This window comes from Oncorhynchus mykiss, chromosome 29 (assembly GCF_057628025.1).
Source record: "Oncorhynchus mykiss isolate SJ-2025 chromosome 29, ASM5762802v1, whole genome shotgun sequence".
Lineage (NCBI taxonomy): Eukaryota > Metazoa > Chordata > Actinopteri > Salmoniformes > Salmonidae > Oncorhynchus > Oncorhynchus mykiss.
In genome coordinates, this window is record NC_143050.1 from 20,385,499 (window position 1) to 20,403,071 (window position 17,573).

The 17,573-nt window shown below is 41.9% G+C and overlaps 1 long non-coding RNA gene and 1 pseudogene across 3 annotated transcripts in view; one reads left to right on the top strand and one right to left on the bottom strand.

Moving 5' to 3' along the window:
• LOC118945283 (uncharacterized) lies at positions 1 to 2,514 on the bottom strand. Of its 2 annotated transcripts, XR_016493265.1 has the most exons (3): positions 2,379 to 2,514; positions 1,659 to 2,040; positions 1 to 889 (listed from the first exon to the last, which is right to left on the bottom strand). It is a non-coding gene; the product is annotated as an uncharacterized LOC118945283 (long non-coding RNA). The 2 variants fall into 2 exon arrangements; XR_005040404.2 differs by lacking the exon at positions 2,379 to 2,514 and having other exon boundaries at positions 1,659 to 2,213.
• LOC110509920 (uncharacterized) overlaps positions 2,492 to 17,573 on the top strand; it is a 25,920-nt pseudogene continuing 10,838 nt past the window's right edge. The window contains exons 1-2 of the transcript XR_005040522.2: positions 2,492 to 2,634; positions 3,739 to 3,915. The product of XR_005040522.2 is annotated as an uncharacterized LOC110509920 (transcript). The remainder of the gene's footprint in view (positions 2,635 to 3,738; positions 3,916 to 17,573) is intronic.

The following is a 17,573-nucleotide window of genomic DNA, read 5'->3' on the forward strand; positions in this document are numbered from 1 at the left end:
TTGTAAAAAATGTGTATATTACACCTCGATGCAGGGATACATAAAGTTCCATAAATAGTTCACAGTGGGAACTCTTTTTGTCTAGCAACTCAGGGGTAAAAGTAACATACAGTACAACATATGTTATACTAAGACAATGATTATGACATGTTACAATGCAAATTAAAGCCTTCAGTTTATCTAACACGTTTTACAACAGATTTTACAGTTTGCACCAAAACGAGACAGCGTTGTCAACTGTCAAAAACTAAAATAAGTGTTAACATATGTGAAACACTGAAAAAGCGTACATAATGTAAAATAAATAATATTGTGAAAACACTGCCCAGCACTATGAGTAGCTGTTTTCTCAGTTAGATATAGGTTGGATTGACACAAATTAAAATAACATCTTGGATGGAGTGTTTAAAATATAGACACTAAAGACTGAACAACAAACAAACAGGTCCACTCATTTTGAAGGGGCAGGTCTTGATGGGTAGGGCCTTCTCTTGTGTGCTTATGTTTCAGCCTGTCCGGACCCAAATCTATCCTAATTGCTCCCCTCTCCTCAGGACACAAAGTCCCCCCTTCAACACCAGAACAGCAGCTGAAGCAAAGATGCACTGTTTTTTACTTCTATTTCCTTGGGACACTGACCTTCCTGTGTCCAGGAAGAGCTAAACTACATGTGATGCGCATGCTACTATTGTAAACTTTGCAATGGGCACCTGAATTGGACATTGTCCAGAAACAAGTGGTACACACTTCAGAATTTCACAAATGAGCACAATAGCCTCTTGAGGTCTGGACACTATCAGAGTTGTTCAGGCAACAGGAGAGATATTGATTGATATGGGGAGGCCATTGTGTTTCATGACATCATCCAAGTCGTCATCCTCTATAACCACTGTAAACGAAAGGGGGAAAGACTATGAATATCAATATATTGACAGATGAATGAACACCATTCTACATAACTTCTACAAAGGCCAGTCTGATTCTGATATGTTACGTTTGGTATGATTAGTAGGTGGTCGTAGAACACAAACGTCTAGCAACCCAAAGGTTGCAACTTCAAATCTCTTCATGGACAATTTTAGCTAATTAGCCAATTTTCAACTACTTAATACTTTTTTTTAGCTACTTTGCAACTACCTAGCAAGCTTGCTAACCCTGCCTCTAACCTTAACCATTTAGCCAACCCTTCTCCTATAAACGAACTCATAAACCTAACCCCTAGCCTAGCTAACGTTAGCCAGCTAGCTAACATTAAGCGAGCTAGCTGACATTAACCTGACATTAGCTAGAATTCGTAACATATACTCTTGGCAAATTCGGAACAATTTGTACATTTAGCAAATTCGTAACATATAATACGAATTGTAATTCGTACCATATCATACAAAATGAGTGATGGACATCCACATATTAATACATACCATACGAAACGTAACATATACTAAATGAGTGTCTCGGATTTAAGGACATCCACATATTAATACATACCATACGAAACGTAACATATCATACTAAATGAGTATCTCGGATTTATGTACAGAATAATACGAAATGCTCTGAAACCAGGTAGATCATTTAGTCACGGGCAGTTCAGTTTCTTTCAGCGCAATTCTAGTTCCTCGTCTTTTGCTTGTTGCCCCATCATCTCCGACACTCACCTCTCTTCGACCGTCCTATTTGCCCTAACTTCGGGGCCCGTTGGCCTCGTCTCCGCTGGGGGGAGTCAAAACTCAGCACACCCCTGTTGAATCCATTCCACAAACCAGGCACCTCATCCGACTCGAGTGGGATTACTGAGCTGGGCTGAAGTACGCCAGAGGGTGGTAGAAGCTCGGGCATTGCCGCTATTCCGTACATGTCCAGTGGTTGAGGTGCGCTTTCTTGGCTCTTTCGGTTTTTATCTGTCTCTGTCTCTAGAATTCTCGACACCTCTGCAGCGTCCGGGCGCTGCTTCTCCTTGTCCTTGCTTCCACAACAGTACAACATGCAGGATACCGGCAGATATTTTTGTTTCGATGAGATAAATATCGTTGTCGCTGGCTAAAGACGGAGTTAAAATGGAGAATGTGGTAGATAACACAACTCAAGAAAATCAACTGTAAACATATTTCACACTTTAGCAGCACAATTTCCCTGCTGATCGGGAATAAATTTCTGTCAAATGTCAGAGACGATTAAAATACAACATTCTAGAGGCAAATCAAAACGTAAACATGTCAGCTCTGGAAACTGTCACAAAATGTGTTGACGTATGCAGACCAATACCCTTGTGCGTCCATTGCGCAAACCTCATCCCACATGCATTTAATGGTTTCTGTATCACTTTTCAGACATAGTTATTATGGCAATATAGCCTTTTGGTGCACATTATTTCAAACCTTTTCTATAACTAGTTGTCAGCCCAGAGGGTCCTCTTCACAGTTTTCCCATTGCGAAGTGTTGTGATTTTACTGTCGAACATATGCCCACTCCCAATTCGCACAGTGTCGACGTCTTAAAGGTGTAGTAGGCTAGACCGTCAATGATAAATGCGTTATTACAATTCGGGATTTCCCAAACATGCATCTGTTTGCGTCATGACGCACACAGTTCTGGGAATTATGTCAAAACAAATATAGGAATCAAAGTCTGATGGTAAGATTATCATATTATATGACATTCCATTACTAACAGGTAGATATGAGCATCCATAGGCTAACAGGCTATAATAATCATCATGCGGTATTAATAGGACACTTTACACCGAGGTTGTAAAACTGATCATGGTCACTGCATCAAACATATGCTAACAAGTGCCGCCACTAGCTTTGTGAGTGGAGATTGAACAGACAGACAGACACCAGGCAGACAGGTCAGTGAATACATGTTTCAGACATCTGTCCGGATTCATTTAGATGACATGTTAAATTGGTCTTTCTGTTCTATGAGTCATCTAACTTATCAGAGTGAGGTGTTATTGAGAACCTGCATGGTATTTAGCTTTACATCCTGCTTCTCATGGTGAGAGAATGTGAAAAGGACTTGGTGTTGTTCATGACAGGCTGGGTCTGTATTACAAAACGAGACAATAATGTCCAATATGTCTGTCCATTCACTCCCCTGCTGCAATAACAGCCTAAGTGTGGAAGAGTGAGTGAATGTAGGATAATTCTGTTTGATCCTCACATACAGTATGTCTTCATTATTATTTTTCTTCCTGACCATCCTCCGTTCCTGGAAATGAGAGCTGCATAAGAGGGCAACTAAGGGTTTTGGTGTTGAGAGACAGTAATATCTTGTTGATAGTGTTATGTGCACAAGAGTTATAGGGCTTTTGAATTTTATCATAATTTAGAAAAAATTAAATGCACTGTGAGATTCGATAAGGTTGTATGGAGAGGAATCATAATTGTGTTTCAGATCATTAATTTGTCTCCATAGTTTACTCTCTAACCCAAGTTATATTTTAATCAGTTATGGTTATGTTTAATTCTACTTTGATTATATTTTCCTGATGGAAAAGGTTGTTGTAATCACTCTGTAATAACAGAAGACTAATTCACATTTTAAATATTTTTTGGGGGTTGAAGTTTGATGGAATGACCAATGAATGTGTTATCTTTTTGGGAATTGGGAATTGTCTGATTACTGCCGTTTGTTCTGTACTAATGATGAGATCAGCTTAAGAAATGTCTCTCAAGGAAAACCAAGGCATAGTTTATGAAGATGTTTTTTCTCTTCCTCTCTATGTCTTTGTAGATAAGAAGTCATCATGAATGATTTCGTCATCACGCATTCTATGCCTGTCATGAAGTCTGACCAGTGGAGTTCTTGAATCTGTGTGTTGGGCCTTTCCAGTCTTGTGTTGGGCCTTTCCAGTGACTGCTTGTATGAACATTGATGAAACATTGCTGACTGTGTCTCCAGGTTATGGAGGTAAAATAATGACTTAATTATACAAGTATGTAAAGTATGATTTGCACATATGAATTATGATTTGCACATGTAAAATAGGAGTTCCACCTGTATATTGAATTTTGTAGTTGCAAAAAAATATTTGCAAACGTGGTTTATTTTGAGAATAAATGCAGCACTTGCTAACAGGTAAATTGATATGTGAATAAATTCAATAACATTTGCAAGCATGCAACTATCTTTGAGAATTAATACAACTCATTAATGAAATACTCAGTTAAATAAAGGTTAAATAAAACAAATAAAATACAAATAAATAAATATTTAATACATTTGCGACTGGTGAATCTTCTGTGAATCAAAACTACATTTGCTGATGTCGAATCTTTGCGCTCAGAGTTTTGGCACTCATTTTGCGACTAACCTGTGCCAAAAGTTTTGCATTTGTAAAAAAAAAATGCTATAAGCAAGCAGCACAGAAACACACAAGCTCTGGTGGTCAGGGCTTGTTCTTCCGGCCAATCAGGTGAAGTGTTGTCATTCTTGAACGCGCTTTCACGTTTTACAGAGTTCTGGTCTGGAAGGAAATGTGTTAAAATTAATAGCTAGCTAGCTAAATGATATTCACAGAATTTGAAAACTACAACAAGGCGTTGGTGAGGAAGATGACAGGAATAATTAAAGGAGGGTTTCCACATAGCATAACTGCTACATAGCTGATGCTAGCTAGCCTCTTTTCTATTGGCATTACATGGCTGGATATCTAGCTAGCTAACACTATAGCCGTGTATCAGAGCAATATGTCTATGTACTTGTCATTTGGTTGAGACTAACATTTGTCTAGAAAATAATTATTTGTTCTGTGTATATTTGGTGTGTAGTTGGCTTTTCCTAGTTAGCAAGCTGAGATCTCTGCACAAATCTATTAAGGTTATCTAGCTTGCTAGTTAATAATATTTTGAGGAGAACCGGCTAGCTCCCTGCACAATCAAGACAAGATGGTGTGGGGAAGATGATTCAATTAAGTTTCTTCATCTTTATTTAACCAGGCAAGTCAGTTAAGAACAAATTCTTATTTTCAATGACGGCCTAGGAACAGTGGGTTAACTGCCTGTTCAGGGGCAGAATGACAGATTTGTCAGCTTGGAGGTTTGATCTTGCAACTTTCTGGTTACTAGTCCTTCCGGTTACTAGTCCAATGCTCTAACCACTAGGCCGCCCCTGGCTGCTGCAGTGCCCAGGTGAGATGTGCTAGCAAGATTTCAATGTCGAACCAATGCAATGATATTTCTTTTACCAAAGAGTACCAAAACCTACTATTGTGTACTTTAGCAGTGCTTCCATTCCTTTTTTTCTTCTTTTTTTCCTGAAAAGTAATTTTATTGGCTTGGTATATGAGCTGCTTTTTCTGAAAATGTCTCTCATATATCTAGCTTGTTGTTGTTATATTGTCCTTTAAATGTTACAGCCACAACATCAGGATCATGTCGCCTGTAGACAGGCGAGGAGGAGAAAAGCCTGCTTTGGGTGAGCTAGCTAGAACAACATCAACTAGCTAGCTATAATATCAGATAATCACGTTCAGGTAAAGCATGGATAGAACTAGCCATCTGTAGTAATTGTATAATTTTGAAACCACCGCATGCACATCATCTGTATCTGTTACATTTCATATTATGTCTTACTATATTGCTATGTCTCAAATTGTTCAAATCATCAGCATGAAGAACCCTGAATTCTGTTTGTTTATATAATTGTGATTAATAGCAGCCTATTACAATTAGCAACATAACATTGTTGACACATTGTGACAGCTCGAATAATGTGGTTGAAGACTAGTGCAGGGCTCTTCAACCGTGTTCCTGTAGAGCTTCACTCCAACCCTAATCTAGCGCACCTGATTTTAATCATTACCTGGTTAATAAATTAATCAGGTTAGTTACAACTGATGTTGAAAACCTAAAGGAGGGTAGCTCTCCAATAACAGGGTTGGAGAGCCTTGGACTAATGGAGTTCTTAGATCAATGCATTTTTTATTTGATAAGTCAATACAAAGGTGCAGTTCCCAGAAGTGGAGCTGTCACCTAATGCAATGGATGGGAAGACTTATATATGGGATCAATATCATGCCAAATGTATTGTGAACTCACAGCATGCATTTTGTATTTGTGTATCTTGATCTGTACAGATAAGTACAAATCCACAAATGTTAATCACATTCCACAAATGTAAATTGCTATCCACAAATGCAATTCACTATCCACAAACACCTTTTGATTTGTATCTGTAAATCGATATATTGCAAGGACCTTAAGTAAAATGCCACGAAGACAAAAAGTTCTCACGCATAGAAAATTATTTGTAGTCTTAGAAAAAAAGTTGATCCCATAAAAGTTGATTCCATTTATTCTGTTGACCCAGATCACTGGTTGCTGCGGAAAAGGAGTAGGTTAAAGGGGTGTAACTGGTGTGAAATGGCTAGCTAGTTAGCGGTGCATGCTAATAGCGTTTCAATCAGTGACTTCACTCGCTCGGAGACCTTGAAGTAGGTGTTTCCCTTGCTCTCCAAGGGTCGCAGCTTTTGGGTAATGATGCTTCAAGGGTGACTGACGTTGTTGTGTGCAGAGGATCCCTGGTTCAAGCCCAGGTTGGGGCGGGGAGAGGGACAGAAGCAATACTGTTACATAGTCTGATCCCATATCCTACAACTCCCCTCAGGAATATTTATGTCTCCTTAATGCTCATCGTCTGTGCAACATGAGACAGTGGATGGATTATAATCAATTTCAATGTATGACATATCCTTCGCATTTAGTGGTGCTATCACACTGGCCAGCTAATTCAACTATTTGTGTGATGAACAGGTGTTCACCGCAATAGTGTTGCAAATATAGAGTAATCTAGGGCTAGGGTTTCGATTATTTACATTGGACATACTTGCATGTTAACATTAGAAGCCTCCTCCCTATGTTTGTTTTATTCACTGCTTTAGCACACTCTGCCAACCCGGATGTCCTAGCCATCTCTGAATCCTGGCTTAGGAAGACCACCAAAAACCCTGAAATTCCATCCCTAACCATGACATTTTCCGACAAGATAGAACTGCCAAAGGGGGCGGAGTTGCAATCTACGTTCTGTTTTACTATCCAGGTCTGTACCCAAACAATTTGAGCTTCTACTTTTAAAAATACACCTTTCCAGAAACAAGTCTCTCACCGTTGCCGCTTGCTAAAGACCACCTTCTGCCCCCGGCTAAGCCCTGGACACCATATGTGAATTGATTGCCCCCCCATCTATCTTCAGAGCTCGTGCTGGTAGGTGACCTAAACTGGGACATGCTTAACACCCCGGCCATCCTACAATCTATGCTTGATGCCCTTAATCTCACACAAGTTATCAATGAATCTACCAGGTACAACCTCAAATCCGTAAACACGGGCACCCTCATAGATATCATCCTAACCAACCTGCCCTCCAAATACACCTCTGCTGTCTTCAACCAGGATCTCAGCAATCACTGCCTCATTGCATGTGTCTGTAATGGGTCTGCGGTCAAACGACCACCCCTCATCACTGTCAAACATTCCATAAAACACTTCAGCGAGCAGGCCTTTCTAATCGACCTGGCCCGGGTATCCTGGAAGGATATTGACCTCATTCCATCAGTAGAGGATGCCTGGTTATTCTTTAAAATGGCTTTCCTCACCATCTTAAATAAGCATGCCCCATTCAAGAAATGTTGAACCAGGAACAGATATAGCCCTTGTTTCACTCCAGACCTGACTGCTCTTGACCAGCACAAAAACATAATGCGGCATACTGCATTAGCATCAACTAGCCCCTGCGATATGTAACTTTTCAGGGAAGTCAGGAACCAATATACTCAGGCAGTTAGGAAAACAAAGGCTAGCTTTTTCAAACAGAAATTTGCATCCTGCAGCACAAACTCCAAACAGTTTTTGGACACTGTAAAGTCCATGGAGAATAAGAGCACCTCCTCCCAGCTGCCCACTGCACTGAAGCTAGGAAACACAGTCACCACTGATAAATCCACGATATTTGAGAATTTCAAGAAGCATTTTTCTACGGCTGGCCATGCTTTCCACCTGGCTACACCTTCTCCGGTCAACAGCCCTGCACCCCCCACAGCAACTTGCCCAAGCCTCCCCATTTGTCCTTCACCCAAATCCAGGTAGCTGATGTTCTGAAAGAGCTCTACAAATCAATCAGGCTAGACAATCTGGACCCTCTCTTTCTAAAATGATCAGCCAAAATTGTTGCAACCCCTATTACTAGCCTGTTCAACCTCTCTTTCGTATCGTCTGAGATCCCCAAAGATTGGAAAGCTGCCGTGGTCATCCCCCTCTTCAAAGGGGGAGACACTCAAGACCCAAACTGCTACACACCTACATCTATCTATCCTACCCTATCCTAAGGTCTTTGAAAGCCAAGTTAACAAACAGATCACCAACCATTTCGAATCCCACCGTACCTTCTCCGCTATGCAATCTGGTTTCCGAGCTGGTCATGGGTGCACCTCAGCCACGCTCAAGGTCCTAAACGTTATCATAACCTCCATCGATAAGAGACAATACTGTGCAGCTGTATTCGTCGACCTGGCCAAGGCTTTCAACTCTGTCAATCACCACATTCTTATCGGCAGACTCAGACTTGGTTTCACAAATGACTGCCTCGCCTGGTTCACCAATTACTTCTCTGACAGAGATCAGTGTGTCAAATCGGAGGGCCTCTTGTCCGGACCTCTGGCAGTCTATGGGGGTGCCACAGGGTTCAATTTTCGGGCCGACTCTTTTCTCTGTATACTTCAATGATGTCGCTCTTGCTGCTGGTGAGTCTCTGATCCACCTCTACGCAGATGACACCATTCTGTATACATCTGGACCTTCTTTGGACACTGTGTTAACTAACCTCCAGATGAGCTTCAATGCCATACAACTCTTCTTCCGTGGCCTTCAACTGCTCTTAAAAGCAAGTAAAACTAAATGTTCTTCAACCGATCGCTGCCCACACCTGCCCGCCCGTTCACCATCACTACTCTGGACGGTTCTGACTTAGAATATGTGGATAATTACAAATGCCTAGGTGTCTGGTTAGACTGTAAACTCTCCTTCCAGACTCACATTAAGCATCTCCAATCCAAAATTAAATCTAGAATCGGCTTCCTATTTTGCAACAAATCATCCTTCACTCATGCTGCCAAACATACCCTTGTATAACTGACTATCCTACCAATCCTTGACTTTGGCGATGTCATTTACAAAATAGCCTCCAACACTCTACTCAGCAAATTGGATGCAGTCTATCACAGTGCCATCCGTTTTGTCACCAAAGCCCATATACTACCCACCACTGCGACCTGTATGCCCTTGTTGCCTGGCCCTCACTTCATATTCGTTGCCAAACCCACTGGCTCCAGGTCACCTATAAATCTTTGCTAGGTAAAGCCCTGCCTTATCCCAGCTCACTGTTCACCATAGCAGCACCCACACGTAGCACGTGCTCCAGCAGGTATATTTCACTGGTCACCCCCAAAGCCAATTCCTCCTTTGGCCTCCTTTCCTTCCAGTTCTCTGCTGCCAATGACGGGAACAAACTGCAAAAATCACTGAAGCTGGAGACTCATATCTCCCTCACTAACTTGAAGCACCAGCTGTCAGAGCAGTTCACAGATCACTGCACATGTACATAGCCCATCTGTAAATAGCCCATCCAACTACCTCATGCCCATACTGTTATTTATTTTATTTATTTTGCTCCTTTGCACCCCAGTATCTCTACTTGCACACTCATTTTCTGCACATCTATCACTCCAGCGTTTAATTGCTATATTGTAATTATTCAAATTTATTGCCTTACCTCCCTTATCCTACCTCATTTGCACACACTGTATATAGACTTTGTTACGTTACAGCCTTATTCTAAAATGGATTAAATAAATACAAATGTAGCATCATACCTAAGAAGACTTGAGGCTGTAATCACCGCCAAAGGTTCTTCAACAAAGTAAAAAGCCTCTTCACTCATTGTTTTGGTCTAAATTCTGTATTTTACATGAAAATCAGACCTTAATACGGGCAAAAAGAAAAGAGAAGGCTTTTGCGTTGAAATGCAAAGGACATTGCCCCTGTGGACATTTATCATGTTGGTGATGGTGCAGTTGTCCTGGTCCATTCAGCTCCAGAGCGTATGTAAAATGGCACGTACAGTTGAAGTCGGAAGTTTACATACACCTTAGCCAAATACATTGAAACTCAGTTTTTCATAAATTCCTGACATTTAGTCCTTGTAAAAATTATCTGTCTTAGGTCAGTTAGGATCACCACTTTATTTTAAGAATATGAAATGTCAGAATAATAGTAGGGAGAATTATTCACTTTCCCAGTGGGTCAGAAGTTTACATACACTCAATTAGTATTTGGTAGCATTGCCTTTAAATTATTTAACTTAGGTCAAACGTTTCGGGTAGCCTTCCACAAGCTTCCCACAATAAGTTGGGTGAATTTTGGCCCCTTCCTCCTGACAGAGCTGGTGTAACAGAGTCAGGTTTGTAGGCCTCCTTGCTCGCACACACCTTTTCAGTTCTGCCCACAAATTTTCTATAGGATTGAGGTCAGGGTTTTGTGATGGCCTCTCCAATACCTTGACTTTGTTGTCCTTAAGCCATTTTGCCACAACTTTGGAAGTATGATTTGGGTCATTGTCCATTTGGAAGACCCATTTGCGTTCTAGCTTTAACTTCCTGAGTGTTGTCTTGGTATGTTGCTTCAATATATCCACATCATTTTCCTACCTCATGAAACCATCTATTTTGTGAAGTGCACCAGTCCCTCCTGCAGCAAAGCACCCCCCAAACATGATGCTGCCACCCCCGTGCTTCACGGTTGGGATGGTGTTCTTCGGCTTGCAAGCCTCCCCCTTTTCCCTCCAAACATAAGGATGGTCATTATGGCCAAACAATTATATTTTTGTTTCATCAGACCAGAGGACATTTCTCCAAAAAGTATGATCTTTGTCCACATGTGCAGTTGCAAACCGTAGTCTGGCTTTTTTATGGCGGTTTTGGAGCAGTGGCTTATTTCTCGCTGAGTGGCCTTTCAGGTTATGTTGATATAGGACTTGTTTTACTGTGGATATAGATACTTTTGTGCCTGTTTCCTCCAGCATCTTCACAAGGTCCTTTGCTGTTGTTCTGGGATTGATTTGCACTTTTCGCACCAAAGTACGTTCATCTCTAGGTGTCAGAACGTGTCTCCTTCCTGAGCGGTATGACGGCTGCGTGGTCCCATGGTCTTTATACTTGCGTACTATTGTTTGTACAGATGAACGTGGAACCTTCGGCCGTTTGGAAATTGCTCCCAAGGATGAACCAGACTTGTGGAGGTCTACAATTCTTTTTCTGAGGTCTTGGCTGATTTCTTTTGATTTTCCCATGATGTCAAGCAAAGAGGCACTGAGTTGTTCATTTACTGGAATTTTCCAAGCTGTTTAAAGGCACAGTCAACTTAGTGTACTTACTTCTGACCCACTGGAATTGTGATACAGTGAGATAGATATACAGTGCCTTGCGAAAGTATTCGGCCCCGTTGAACTTTGCAACCTTTTTCCACATTTCAGGCTTCAAACATAAATATATAAAACTTAATTTTTTTGTGAAGAATCAACAACAAGTGGGACACAATCATGAAGTGGAACGACATTAATTGGATATTTCAAACTTTTTTAACAAATCAAAAACTGAAAAATTGGGCGTGCAAAATTATTCAGCCCCCTTAATAAGTTAATACTTTGTAGCACCACCTTTTGCTGCGATTACAGCTGTAAGTCGCTTGGGGTATGTCTATCAGTTTTGCACATCGAGAGACTGACATTTTTTCCCATTCCTCCTTGCAAAACAGCTCGAGCTCAGTGAGGTTGGATGGAGAGCATTTGTGAACAGCAGTTTTCAGTTCTTTCCACAGATTCTCGATTGGATTCAGGTCTGGACTTTGACTTGGCCATTCTAACACCTGGATATGTTTATTTTTGAACCATTCCATTGTAGATTTTGCTTTATGTTTTGGATCATTGTCTTGTTGGAAGACAAATCTCCGTCCCAGTCTCAGGTCTTTTGCAGACTCCATCAGGTTTTCTTCCAGAATGGTCCTGTATTTGGCTCCATCCATCTTCCCATCAATTTTAACCATCTTCCCTGTCCCTGCTGAAGAAAAGCAGGCCCAAACCATGATGCTGCCACCACCATGTTTGACAGTGGGGATGGTGTGTTCAGCTGTGTTGCTTTTACGCCAAACATAGCGTTTTGCATTGTTGCCAAAAAGTTCAATTTTGGTTTCATCTGACCAGAGCACCTTCTTCCACATGTTTGGTGTGTCTCCCAGGTGGCTTGTGGCAAACTTTAAACTACACTTTTTATGGATATCTTTAAGAAATGGCTTTCTTCTTGCCACTCTTCCATAAAGGCCAGATTTGTGCAATATACGACTGATTGTTGTCCTATGGACAGAGTCTCCCACCTCAGCTGTAGATCTCTGCAGTTCATCCAGATTGATCATGGGCCTCTTGGCTGCATCTCTGATCAGTCTTCTCCTTGTATGAGCTGAAAGTTTAGAGGGACGGCCAGGTCTTGGTAGATTTGCAGTGGTCTGATACTCCTTCCATTTCAATATTATCGCTTGCACAGTGCTCCTTGGGATGTTTAAAGCTTGGGAATTTTTTTTGTATCCAAATCCGGCTTTAAACTTCTTCACAACAGTATCTCCTGCCTGGACCTGCCTGGTGTGTTCCTTGTTCTTCATGATGCTCTCTGCGCTTTTAACGGACCTCTGAGACTATCACAGTGCAGGTGCATTTATACGGAGACTTGATTACACACAGGTGGATTGTATTTATCATCATTAGTCATTTAGGTCAACATTGGATCATTCAGAGATCCTCACTGAACTTCTGGAGAGAGTTTGCTGCACTGAAAGTAAAGGGGCTGAATAATTTTGCACGCCCAATTTTTCAGTTTTTGATTTGTTAAAAAAGTTTGAAATATCCAATAAATGTCATTCCACTTCATGATTGTGTCCCACTTGTTGTTGATTCTTCACAAAAAAATACAGTTTTATATCTTTATGTTTGAAGCCTGAAATGTGGCAAAAGGTCACAAAGTTCAAGGGGGCCGAATACTTTCGCAAGGCACTGTAAGTGAAATAATCTGCCTTTAAACAATTGTTGGAAAAATTACTTGTGTCATGCACCAAGTGGATGTCCTAACCGACTTGCCAAAGCTATAGTTTGTTAACAAGAAATTTGTGGAGTGGTTGAAAAACGAGTTTTAATGACTCCAACCTAAGTGTATGTAAACTTCTGACTACCACTGTAGGTCTGTTCTAGGGGGAGGGGGGGGGGGGGGGGGGTCATTCAAAATGTATGACAAGTTGAATAAGGATTGATCCTAATGTAAAATACTCTGACATTGAAGTTTTAAATACATTTTGTTTAATAAACAAATGCTCTTAAAAAACACTCACTTAGTCTCTGGATCTGATGATGGAGATGAGGGAGGTGAAGGTGAGGGAGAAAGTAGGTGAGGGGTGATAAGAGGAAAAGAGTGAGGACGTTAAGGGTGAGGGGTGAAAAGAAAGAAAGTTTGATGAAGGTGGAGAGGAGAAGAGGCTGGCGAGAAGTGAGGAGAGGGGACAGGTGAGAAGAGGATAGGTGAGAAGAGAGGATAGGTGAAAGGTGTTGGGAGGGGTGCAGGTGAGAGATGAGGCGATAGGATTGCCTGTAAATGGACAGAAACCACCACTCACAAAGGTTAGAACTATCAAGTAGTTCAACTGTAGTCCGATACGAACATCAAATATATTATTATTAAGTAGTGTCATGCTAGTCACCTGCACATCCTCCACAGACTCCCGAATGTCATGTTCTTCCAATGACCCAATGATCGTCTTCTTCAGGATTGCGAAGCACACTGCTGCCTGGAGGGTAAAAACCTCACTCGATGCATCATCATCCCCACAAAATCAAACATCATCTATATAACAAAAGACCCACATTAACAATTGTAATTCAGCCTGAAATGGACATTTAAAGTACTGAGTTTAACAACAAGTGAAAGAATGATTTACCTGAATGGATTCAGAGAGCCGAAAACTCCAAATCCGCTCCCTCCCATCCGGGTTTTTTGATCTTAAAGGGCACTCTATCAGGCAGCTCTGGATGAGAGACCACCCTCTGTCTTGTCTCCTCTATCAACTACAATATGCATTGCTGTTAGTGTTCAGTTATAAATATATTTATACCACAGCATTTTGAATTCTAGAAAGGCCATTTAAACCATTTTTCTTTTAAACGGCACTTAGAAAAACTTTTAACCATTTCTTGAGCAATGAATAATGCAAGTCTTGGCGATATAGGCTCTGCTCCTTAAGGGTAGCTCACTATCCAAGCAAAGCATCAATGTAGAATAGCCTACAGGCAGTGAGTGCGGTAAGCTATACCAATGCCCTCGGCAGGAATACAGAAGCTAACAGGTTCAGCTGGGGTGGTGGTGGGAGCAAGAATCCGGCGCATAGTAGCAGTAGCAGCAAGAAGCAGCAGGATTTCTGCCAATAAATGTGTGCTTTAGTATTATTTTCTTTGTCAACTTCGTTATAAGCAGGAAAAACGCTTCCTTTCTGTACATTACCTTGGCCTAGTTGGAATACCAGGCAGTGATGCATGCTCTTGATGGTGCAGCTGTAGAACCTTTTGAGGATCTGAGGACCCATGCCAAATCTTTTCAGTCTCTTGAGGGGGAACAGGTTTTGTCATGCCCTCTTCACGACTGTCTTGGTGTGCTTGGACCATGTTAGTTTGTTGGTGATGTGGACACCAAGGAACTTTAAGCTCTCAACCTGCTCCACTGCAGCCCCATCGATGAGAATGGGGGCGTGCTCGGTCCTCTTTTTCCTGTAGTCCACAATCATCTCCTTTGTCTTGATCACGTTTAGGGAGAGATTGTTGTCCTGGCACCACATGGCCAGGTCTCTGACCTCCTCCATATAGGCTGTCTCGTCCTTGTCAGTGATCAGGCCTAACACGGTTGTGTCATTGGCAAACTTAATGATGGTGTTGGAGTCGTGCCTAGCCGTGCAGTTATGCGTGAACAGGGAGTAATGGAGGGGACTGAGCACGCACCCGAGAGGGGCCCCTGTGTTGAGGATCAGCGTGGCATATGTGTTATTAACTACCCTTACCCGTCAGGAAGTCCAGGATCCAATTGCAGAGGGAGGTGTTTAGTCCCAGGGTCCTTATCTTATTGATGAGCTTTGAGGGCACTATGGTGTTGAACGTTGAGCTGTAGTCAATGAATAGCATTCTCACATAGCTAGTTCCTTTTGTCCAGGTGGGAAAGGGTAGTGTGGAGTGCAGTAGAGATTGCATCATCTGTGGATCTGTTGGGGATGTATGCAAATTGGAGTGGGTCTAGGGTTTCTGGGATAACGGTGTTGATGTGAGCCATGGCCAGCCTTTCAAAGCACTTCATGGCAACAGACATGAGTGCTACGGGTCGGTAGTCATTTAGGCAGGTTACCTTAATGTTCTTGGGTACAGGCACTATGGTGGTCTGCTTAAAACATGTTGGTATTACAGACCTGGACAAGGTGAGGTTGATAATGTCAGTGAAGACACTTGCCAGTTGGTCAGCGCATGCTCGCAGCACACGTTCTGGTAATCTGGCCCTGACTTGTGAATGTTGACCGTTTAAAGGTCTTACTCACATTGGCTGCGGAGAGCGTGATCACACAGTCTTCTGGAACAGCTGGTACTCTCATGCATGTTTCAGTGTTATTTGCCTCGAAGCGAGCATAGAAATAGTTTAGCTCGTCTGGTAGGCTCGTGTCTCTGGGAAGCTCGTGGCTGTGCTTCCCGTTGTGGTCTGTAATGGTTTGCAAGCCCTGCCACATCCGATGAGCGTCAAAACCGGTGTAATTCGACTCCATCTTAGTCCTGTATTGACTCTTTGCCTGTTTAATGGTTCGTCTGAGGGTGTAACGGGATTTCTTATAAGCTTCCGGGTTAAAGTCCCACTCCTAAAGCAGCAGCTCTAGCCTTTACCTCAGCGCGGTTGTTGCCTGTAATCCATGGCTTCTGGTTGGGGTATGTGCGTACAGTCACTGTGGGGATGACATCATCAATGCACTTATTGATGAAGCCATTGACTGATGTGGTGTACTCCTCAATGCCATCAAATGAATCCCAGAACATATTCCAGTCTGTGCTAGCAAAACAGTCCTGTAGCTTAGCATCTACTTCATCTGACCACTTGATTTAGTCACTGGTGCTTCCTGCTTTAATTTTTGCTTGTAAGCAGGAATCAGGAGGATGGAATGGTCAGATTTGCCAAATGAAGGGTGATGGAGAGCTTTGTATGTGTCTCTGTGTGTGGAGTAAAGGTGGTCCAGAGTTTTTTCCCTCCGGTTGCACATTTAACACGCTGATAGGAATTTGGTAAAACGGATTTAAATTTCCCTGCAGTCCCTGGCTTCTAGGAGTGCCGCCTCTGGGTGAGCATTTTCTTGTTTGCTTATGGCGGAATACAGCTCATGCAATGCTGTCTTAGTGCCAGCCTCAGTCTGTGGTGGTATGTAAACAACTATGAAAAATACAGATGAAAGCTCTCTAGGTAGTGTGGTCTATAGCTTATCATGAGATACTTTACCTCAGGCGAGCAATAGCTCGGGACTACCTTAGATATCGTGCACCAGCTGTTATTTACAAAAATTCATAGTCCGCCTCCCCTTGTCTTACCAGACGCCCCTGTTCTATCCTGCTGGTACAGCGTGTAACTAGACATATGTATGTTGATAGTGTCGTCTTTCAGCCACGACTCCGTGAAGCATAAGATATTACAGTTTTGAAGGTCCCGTTGGTAGTTTAATCTTCCGCGTAGGTCATCGATTTTATTCTCCAAAGATTGCACGTTTGAGAGTAGAGTGGAAGGAAGTGGGGGTTTATTCGAAGAGTAGATACATCCACAACTCAACAGGGAAATCAACAAAGCATGATAAGGTCATTCATAATCAAAGGTAAATGGAGAGGTGGGGTGTATGTTGAATGGAGAAGTACTTACTTTTTCAACTCTTGTCAAGGTCCGCTCCAGTTCAGCTAGTCAACATTTTGGACACACCTACTCATTCAAGGGTTTTTCTTTATTTTTTCCTATTTTCTACATTGTGGAATAATAGTGAAGACATCAAAACTATGAAATAACACATGGAATCATGTAGTAACCAAAATATATTTTATATTTGAGACTCTTCAAAGTAGCCACCCTTTGCCTTGATGACAGCTTTGCACACTCTTGACATTCTCTCAACCAGCTTCATGAGGTAGTCACCTGGAATGCATTTCAATTAACAGGTGTGCCTTGTTAAAAGTTCATGTGTGGAATTTATTTCCTTCTTAATGCGTTTGAGCCAATCAGTTGTGTTTGTGACAAGGTAGGGGGTGGGGGGTATACAGAAGATAGCCCTATTTGGTAAAAGACCAAGTCCATATTATGGCAAGAACAGCTGAAATAAGCAAAGAGAAACGACAGTCCATCATTACTTTAAGACATGAATGTCAGTCAATCCGGAAAATGTCAATAACTTTGAAAGTTTCTTCAATTGCAGTCGCAAAAACCA